At 52.2% G+C, this 9,646-nt stretch overlaps 1 long non-coding RNA gene across 1 annotated transcript; it reads right to left on the minus strand.

The window, feature by feature from the left end:
• Positions 1–1,300: 1,300 nt before the first annotated feature.
• LOC120220285 lies at positions 1,301–9,646 on the minus strand. Its single transcript, XR_005525521.1, has 3 exons — positions 9,442–9,646; positions 8,467–8,581; positions 1,301–1,396 (listed from the first exon to the last, which is right to left on the minus strand). It is a non-coding gene; the product is annotated as an uncharacterized LOC120220285 (long non-coding RNA).

The following is a 9,646-nucleotide window of genomic DNA, read 5'->3' on the forward strand; positions in this document are numbered from 1 at the left end:
GGGTGGCTCACCAAAGAGCTACAGGTGCAGAGAGCTGAGGAAGCAAGGAAACAAAGAACAGCCCTCCACACACAGCCTTCCTCTGTGTTGCCTACAAATCCCCCGAGCTTTTCTGTGCTCCCTCTGAGCCTGGGAGGGTGAAGGTCCACGGCTCTGGCTTCCCGTGTCTCAAGGGCCAGCTCCTGGAGAAATGGCTGGTTTTAGTCTGGGGTGGGAGAAATGCAACAGGAGCTGAAGCATGCTGGTGCACCAGAAAGTAACAAGGTGCTCAAAAATAACGAAGGATTGGGGCGCCTGGGTGGCTTAGTCGGTTGAGCGTCCGACTTTCGCTTAGGTCATGATCTCGCAGTTCGTGGGTTCGAGCCCCGCGTCGGGCTCTGTGCTCACTGCCAACTCAGAGCCTGGAGCCTGTTTCAGTCTGTGACTCCCTCTCTCTCTCACCCTCCCCTGCTCATGCTGTCTCTCTCTCTCTCTCTCTCTCTCTCTCTCTCTCTCCTAGAAATAAATAAAAATAACGAAGGATGGAGGCATGTTAGAGGGATCCAGGAAAGAGCTCCCAGTGGCCAACGCTTGAACGATTTGATCCATAAAATAAATAACGCGGTATAGGATTATAATGCAAAATAAGAAATGAATATACATGAGTCCATATTCAAATAAATTGTTAAGTAAGTGGGGAAGAGGCAAATCTTCCATAGAGAAGAATTCAAAATAAGATGTGTAGATACTTCCCTCCCAGGATGTAGAGTTCAACAGACTCCCCACCCCCACTCCCTGAGAGTAGGTCTTAGTGATTTGCCTCTGAAAAATAGAGTGTGGGGTGGAGAGCCTGGGCGGCTCCGTCTGTTAAGCACCTGACTCTTGAGTTCAGCTCACATCATGATCTCACAGTTTGTGAGTTTGAGCCCCATGTTGGGCTCTGCACTGTCATCTGCCTGGGATTCTTTGTCTCTCCCGGTCTCTCTGCCCCTTCCCTCTCATGATCTTTCTCTGTCAATATAGATAAGTAAACTTTAAACAAACAAACAGGAATAGAGTGTGGACAGGGAAAAATGGCAACTTTATGGTGGAGAAGCCTGGCAGACACCACCTTGACCAAGTGAGGCAGGTTAACATCACCAGTGATGAGCCACGTTGGCATCACATACCCTCTGATGGGGGTGCTGAGGAGACGTGTACCCCACCGTGTGATGCTTCTTCCCCTAAACCCATCACCCCAGTGGAATCATGAGAAACACACCAGACAAATCCACACGGAGGAACGTTCTACAAAATACCTGACCCGCACTCCTCCGTCAAGGTCACGATGAACAAAGAAAGACTGAGAAGCTGTCACAGAGCAGAGGAGGCCCAGGAGACAAGACGACTGAAGGCCCACGAGATCCTAGATTCGGTCCTGCAGGAGAGAGAAGAAAAACTGGTGAGACGCGGCTCAAGTGTGGCGTTCGGTTACTGACAATGCACTTGTCTGTTCCGTGTGGCACACGGGGGACCCTGACAACGGGGGACACTCAGATGAGAGGCACACAAGGACCTCGGCCCCGTCTTTGCCACTTTTCTGTAAATCTAAAATGGGTCCAGAAAGAAAACTTTATTGAAAATGCAGCCCTGGGAGTCTCCTGTAGACCAAAGCCTACACAGCCATCTTGCCATCGGCCGTGTGCAAAAGGTGCACGTGGAGAGCTCATAAAATGGAAACACAAGTTATATATATATATGGAAGGTACACGGAACAATTCTCACCCCTCACCTGCAAGGCATTCACCATCTTCCCTTCTGTTCTATTTTTAAAAGCAGCACTGCTCACAACCAACTACCCTGATTTCAAAAACCTGTAATCTATATATATTTCTCTTTCAACAGCAAGATTAGGCTTACTGCATACATGAATAGTGTTATTATTCGTGTGTTCAGATTTCTGATATTGCTGATACAGGGACTTCAAACATTTTTTTTTTCTTGTGACCGCAAAAGGTCAGCTCTGGATGTAGGAAACAAACATCTCATTAAAGCCATGAATTAAATGGATAACTGTCAGGTGTTATGCAGCCACCAGATTATGCTTGTGGAGACCATATAGTAACATGGAAAAATATGTATTCTTTGTGCAAATATTGATCGCCTATGGTGTATCTGATGCTGAGCTGGGCATGAGGGAGAAAGTGCTCAGCAAAAGAGACACAGTCCTTCCATCACAGAACTATAAAACAGGTGAAAAATATGACGCAAATAGTCACACAGTACGTAAGCTGTGATCTGTGTGAGTAAAAGGGTCCTAATTTAGGGCGAGAAGGGTGGGCAGGAGTGGCCTCTTTGGAGTGGTACTGGCTGGGGATGGTAAGGAAGAAGTGGTCCCAGGAAGAGGAAACGTCCAAGGCACTGAGGTGGACGAGAACCGGGAAGTTCCAAGGAGCTGGAAGGTCGGTGTGGTTAGCATGTCGTGAGTGTCGTGGGCAGGAGGCGAGCTGGGGAGGAGCCCGGGCACGGAGGCCTGGCTCGGGAATTGGGATTTGCCCAAATGCACTGGCGGGTGCGGAATGCTAGGATCTGGTTTACATTTCTTTTTTAATTTTTAATGTTTATTTATTTTTGAGAGACAGAGTGCGAGCAGGGGAGGGGTAAAGAGAGAGGGGGAGACGCAGACTCTGAAGCAGGCTCCAGGCTCCAAGCTGTCAGCACAGAAACCAACGCGGGGCTCAAACTCACAATCCGTGAGATCATGACCTAAGCCTAAGTTGGACCCTCAACCAACTGAGTCACGCAGGCAGCCCCAGTTTATATTTTTTAAAAATCACTCTGGTTACTGGGAGGAGAGGTAAGAAGGGGAAAAGAGTAAAACCATGGAGACTGGTTAGGAGGCTCTCAGAAAGCCCAGACAAAAGATAAGGGCAGAGGTGAAGGAAGGTGAGTTACAGATCAGACATGTACTTGGAAGTAGCCTCAGGTGGACCTGGTGAGGGACTGGGTGTGGATTTTGATATAAAGTGAAGTTCGGACAGTAATCTATGTTACCATACTTCCTGCGTTAGGACTCTGGTTAGGTGAAAACTGTTAGTGTGAATGGATAAGGCCTGGAGGCACAGAAAGTGAAGAGTCTGGTTCACGGGACAGCAGAAGTAATATGAGGTAAAACCACATCGGAGTCAGACAGACTTGGGCTGTGTCCCAGCTCTGCCGCTGACCACTGATGCTGGACAGGCTCTCCAACCTCTCTGTTGACTCCCCTGTAAGGCGAGGAGACCTCACCAGACTGTTAGCTTGCTCCCTGAATCTTCAGAATCAAGTCTTTTGAAAGCTTAAATGAGATAATACATGTAAGGTGCTTAGCTCAGTCCCTGCAATAGTACCTTCTTTTTTTTTTTTTTTTTTTATGTTTTATTTATTTCTAGGAGAGAGAGAGACAGCATGAGCAGGGGAGGGTCAGAGAGAGAGGGAGTCACAGACTGAAACAGGCTCCAGGCTCTGAGCTGGCAGTCAGCACAGAGCCCGACGTGGGGCTCGAACCCACGAACCGCAAGATCATGACCTAAGCGAAAGTCGGACGCTTAACCGACTAAGCCACCCAGGCGCCCCTGCAATAGTACCTTCTTAATACACTGTAAGTACCATTACTTTGCCTGGCTATCGTGGTGGAACCAGGGTGAAATTTTCATTCTTTATTGTAACTGAATTAATACCGTTAGACTGCTACTTATATAGTCAACATACTAATATTTAGAAGCGGGTTGAGGCTTCTGAAACTGTATGGGAACAGCTCATGCACTTCCTGCCCGGTAACACTTTGTAAACCTGTGTCCCAAACTCCCCATAGCTTCAGGATTCTTCTGCAGGGCACCTGAGGGTCAGAGAAGACCACAGGCTGTCTCTTTAAGGTGCCACCAGATGGACATGGGACCACCAGCCCCAGTCCCTCGCTTCCAGTCTGGCCGAGGACCTCCCCTTAAGAAGGCGGGCTATACCTGATTCCAGCAGAGTCCCATCCAGGGCTTTCCTAAGTCTGTCTGTCCCAGCCGCTGCTGCAGATTCTGAAAGCATTCATTCATTCAGCCTTAACCAAGCACCCATTCCAAGCCAGGCTGTGTCCTCAGACAACCTAATAAGCAAAATATAGCATAACTGAGGTATAAATAAAGTTCCGCGAGATACGGACTTTGCCTGGCTTCGGCTTCAGAAGAGAGACATCACAGCTGGATCTTACAGGACGTGTGGGAGAGAAGGCCAGTTCCTGCAAATAGACCAGCACCAGAGCGTGACTCACGTGGGGATGGACAGCAGTGTCCCTGTGGTGGGCTCAGTAGCGTGCGGTAGGAGGTGGCCAGGCGTGAGAGGGAAGTGGGGACCACCCTGGGAAAGATCTCGGGGACATGTTAAGGAGTTTGGACTCGATTCTGAAGGCCACAGGGAGCAAAAACAAGTTTTGAAGCACCATCAGATTAGCATCTTCGATCCTCTGGCAGCAGCAAGGAGAGGGGCCTAGAGCAGCAGAGACTGGGGGCAGAATTTTATGAGGATCCAAGCTGGGCGGGGTTCAGCCAAGGCTGGAGAAGGAGAGGAGGTGTCTGCATCAGCCTCCAGTAAGGGGAGGGAAGCCTGAAATGCGAGGGGAGACCACAGAGCGCTTGCGGGTCTGGAAACCTAAAGCTGCTGGGCAGAGGGGCCGGTCATCCAACAGTCCCACAATCTTGAGGAGAGGCCAGACCTCCCAGCAGAGTGCAGCCACGAGAGGCAGAGCTGGAAGTGACCGGCTGGGCAGCGGTGCAGCCGGCCATAGGCACCCCAGGGCCATCCAGGCTGTGCTGCGGCGCTGCCCTGAGCCAGCACCCTATCACCTTACTACCCTTCGAGAAGCATCTGCAGGGAGAATCCCCGTAAGAGTGATCTTCAAAAAAAAAAAAAAAAGACCATGATCTTCAAGGGCAGGGTCCCTCCCTGGGTCTTCCTGTGCTCTGTTCTTAGATAAGCTCTCTTCCCAGCTCTGGTCCTACGTGCATATATAGCAAGAAATTAGTAAATTCCCTGACAATTCAAACCACAGTCCCAGAATCGAGCTGCACAGTGTCTGACTAGCCTGCTGCCTTAGGGCTCGGGCCCATCCCTGAGCCCATCCCTGTGGCAGGTGGATGACATGCCCCGATGAGCTTAGCTGGGGTCACATGCAGCCCGGAGTGAGGTGCAGAGGCAGCTTCTCTGGGGGCAGGACTGGGGGGCCATGGACCAGGGGACCATGAACTGGGAGCCATGGACTAGGAGCCATTGACTAGAAGCCATGGACTGGGGGCCATGGACTAGGAGCCGTGGACCGGGACCGTGGACTGGGGGGCCGTGGACTGGGGGCCGTGGACTGGGGGCCATGGACTGGGGGCCATGGACCAGGGGACCATGAACTGGGGGCCATGGACTAGGAGCCGTGGACTGGGACCATGGACTGGGGGACCATGGACCGGGGGCCATGGACTAGGAGCCGTGGACTGGGACCGTGGACTGGGGGGCGATGGACTGGGGGACCATGGACCGGGGGCAGAACTGGAGCAGACACCCAGAGGAAAATCAAGGTTTGGGACAATCAAAGGAAATGGATGTGGGGCAATGGCCAAAATCAAACTGCCCACCAGAGAGACCCAGTTCTATTTGCTCCCCAGGGCCAGGCACAGAGTGGACAGATGAACTGTTAGATGAAAGTCGAAGATAGGATAGAATCGTTCCAAGTTAAGCTATTCCTGGAGAAGGACTTGAAAGACCCAGTCGGGGGGGCTGGAGAATGAACGACTCTGAGACCCCAAGGCAGAAAGAGTAGAGGGGCATTTGGGGGGCTCAGTCTGATGAGCGTCCGACGTCGGCTCAGGTCATGATCTCAAGGTTTATGGATTCGAGCCCCGCATCGGGCTCTATGCTGCCAGCTCAGAGCCCAGAGCCTGCTCTGAATTCTGTGTCTTCCTCTCTCTCTGCGCCTCCCCTGCTCGTGCTCTGTCTCTCTCTCAAAAATAAATAAACATTTAAAATTTTTAATAAAAAAAGAGTGGAAATGTATGTTGCAAACTGGTCACTCTCAACCTCGGCTGAAGATTACAATCACCTAGAGAGCCCTGGCAACGTGCCCACACTGGTGCCCCGCCCCCGACAGGAGGCTTTCATGGGCCTGGGCGGTGCCCTGGCCCCTGGGACCCTGCGAACTCCCCAGCTGATCCCGCTGTGCAGCCAAGGGTGGGAACCAGGGCTCTGAGCCTCCCGAGCCGAAGGCCTTGCGGAACCCCAGGGGTGCGGGAACTGGGAGGGACAAAACACAACACAGCCTGGCTCATCGGCTGGGCTTTCTTGAGACTTGGGGCTCCGGAGGGGAACTAAGAAACCCAAGGAGTTCCCGGGGCCAAGGGGGTGCGGCGCCCGCTCTGAGCACAGGGCAGAAGGAATGAATCCCCAAGCCCGCAGCTGCCTCGGGGAGCCTCCCACAGCCCTGAACGGGCCACTCTTCCTGAGTGCCCTTCGGGGAGAGCAGGGCTGGGCAGGCTCAGACGGGAGGGGACTCCAGGGCCTCGTCTGAGGCCGACTCAGCAAGACTGAGGGTGAGTTGAGGTTTCTGACTGGAGACATCGTGCAGGTGGAGATGCCTCTCGAGGGCACACGGAAGCCCGGAGGGAGGCGAGCAGCAGCAGAGCAGAGAGGAGAGCGGGTCGGGGCAATCTTGGACCCGCGGAGACCCAGGATGCGGAGGGACGGGCAAGAGATGCTGGGAGGCAGCCAGAGAGCATGGAAGGGGGACTCGGGAGCTGAACCCAGAGGACCATGAGGAGCGCACTGAGCTGGCCGGGGCAGAGCTGGGCTGAGTAGGAGTCACCAGGTGAGGGAGGGGAGCCTGGAGGCTGAGAGGGTGGCCCATCCCGGGGGCCCAGGGTCCTAGATGTGGACCAACCCCCTCCCCCCTTTAGCTTGATTCAGCTGAGTCTAATATCTTAAAATTCTTTCTGGGGTGGGGGACGCCTGGGTTAAGCGTTCAGCTCTTGGTTTGGCTCAGGTCATGATCTCGTGGCTCATGGGTTCGCCTGTGTTGGGTTGATGGAGCAGATTTCTCCCTCCTTCTCTCTCTGCCCCTTCCCCGCTCACACTTGCTGGTGCTCGCTCTCTCTCAAATAAATAAATAAACATAAAAAAAAAAAACAACCTTTAGCGGGGTGGCTGGGTGGCTCAGTCGGTTAAGCATCCGACTTCGGCTTAGGTCATGATCTCACTGTTAATGAGTTCGAACCCCACGCTGGGCTCTGTGCTGACAGCTCTGAGCCTAGAGCCTGCTTCAGATACTGTATCTCCCTCTCTCTCTGCCCCTCCCTCGCTCACTCTCTCTCTCTCTCTCAAAAATAAAAAAACCTTAAAAAAAAACCTTAAAAAAAATCTTAATTTTTTTTTAAAAAAAGAAACTCTTTAGTAGAAAACGAAGAACAAAACAAAAACAAACAAAAAGCAAAATCCTACAAAATAGAAACGAGTGGGTTTTCAATCCATTTCAGTGTAGCGAATAGTTGCCCAATGCCTACTACGCGCCAGACTAGCCACAGATGGCTCGGCCGGCATGGCTAGCTTATCAGACACACAGGCCTGGCACTCTCCCCTCCCCGGCCCCTGGGGCGGCCACGGCGGCCCTGGCTCCCTGCACCTGTGCAATAAAGCTCGGCTCATCCACCAGTTGCTCTAAGTGAGGTCCCCCTGCAAATCTGGGGTCCTCCTGGTAAGTAACACTTTTCCCGAAAGCCACCTGGTTCTCATCAACTGCCCGGTGGGTGTTGGCTCTGAGTTCCAGAAAGCCCTTGCCTGGGCTGGGCTCTCCAGTCGGAGCTGGCTCCTCCGCCAGGCCCCACCTCCGGCTCTTTCCCATGCTGCTCAGGGCAGAGATGAGGGAGTACACGCTTTCTGGACGTTTCTAACCATCTCTCCAACAGCTCGCCCCCAGGGCAGGGGGCCAGGGACAGGGGGTCCCCAGAGTTTCCTTCTTCCAAACCTCAGCCTGTGATACCAAAGAGCCAGCAGAAAGTCCCTTCCAATCAGGACCACACCTCTCTACTCACTGGGAGCAAGAAGCCTTGCGCTCAGCCCCGCCCACGGAGACACTTCCTCCGTCACCCTGCCATTCACCTGGCCAACGCTTCCGGCACCCAGGGACGGTGTGCCGGCTGCCTCCTCCTCGCAGACCCTCCTCCCCTTTGGAAGTTTCTTTTCTATTCCCTGTGATCTCTTTCGCCAGCGTCTTGAGTCTTTACCTCCTTCAAAACCAGCACAAGAGCTGCCTGAGCGTTTGGTTTTCTTCACTCAAGTACCTCTTTAAATTCCCTTATTTCTTTACATTTGCTGGTTTATCACTTTGTAAATGTCTTCTTTGGTTGGCTCTTGGGTATATCGTCTCTTGAACAGGTTGGGACTTTTTTTTTTTTCCTAATTGTGGCAAAACATACGTAACATAACATTTACCGTTTTACTCACGTTTAGGTGCACAGCTTTGGCGGGATTAAGTACAACCACAAGGTTATACAGCCATCACCGCTACCCATCTCCGGGACTTTTCTGTTAATCCAAATCCAAACAAGCTTTTTGATGCCTGGCAAGTAAGAACATGTTTAATTGACTTTTTATTCCTTGTTCTACACATAATGTGTTCTATAAATACTCTTGGCAAACTAGAGCAGACAGGAGGTTTAATATAAAAGGCACCAAACAGGCACCAATAGCTCATCAAAGCACCTCTTCTAAAATTACTTCTTGGGGCGCCTGGGCGGCTCAGTCGGGTAAGTGCTCAACCCTTGGTTTCAACCCAGGTCATGGTCTCCAGGTTTGTGAGTTTGAGCTCCACATTGGGCTCTGAGCTGTCAGCATGGAGCCTGCTTGGGATTCTCTGTCCCCCTCTCTCTGCCCCTCCCGTTAGCTCTCTCTCTCAAAAATAAATACACAAACAATATTTTAATAAAAAAATAAAATTATCTCTTACTAAGACAAGAGGGGGGAAGGCTGGCCCCCAAAGAGGGAGAAAACACATAGAAACTTTTTCCAGACGGGACCCTGCATTGAGCTATGACCTGGCCCCGGCCAGCGGCGTTCAAGACGGCGTCCGAGACTGCGAAGGAGATGCAGATGAGTAGGACAAGGCCTTTGTCTTCTCTTCTGAGAGGCCAACGAAAGCACCTGGAGGGATGGACGAGCCCAGGCTCCTGAGTGAGATCCCTGAACAGAGGGGTGTTTCCCCAAACGTGGCTCATCACATAGGTCACTCAGAGCATCCATTAAAGAGATGGAATCAGTACCTCTGGGGTGGGACCTGGGAATCTGCATATTTAATAAGTGCTTGGCGTGATTCTTATGGAAGACAAATTTGGAAAGAATGAACTGGAATGTTCCATCAGCAAGGTGGGGCCAACCTAGCCGCCTGGGGCAGTGAAGGTAAAAGCTCCCTGCCAGACTTACTTTATGCTCCCCAACAGCTATTCTGAGCAGGAGGCTGATTTCCTGAACCTTCCCAGGGCTGCCAGTCCCCAGCACTCCCATGGGCCTGGGGCTTCTGCACGCTTGGGCCTTCCTCTCCGATGTCCCGCACGCAGGGCCCATACACCGCCTCTCACGCCTGTGCTGAGGCCTTGGATGATCCCAAGCTCTGGCAGCCCATCCCTGG

This window comes from Hyaena hyaena, unplaced genomic scaffold (genome assembly GCF_003009895.1).
Source record: "Hyaena hyaena isolate Hyena2069 unplaced genomic scaffold, ASM300989v1 scaffold_13, whole genome shotgun sequence".
NCBI lineage: Eukaryota > Metazoa > Chordata > Mammalia > Carnivora > Hyaenidae > Hyaena > Hyaena hyaena.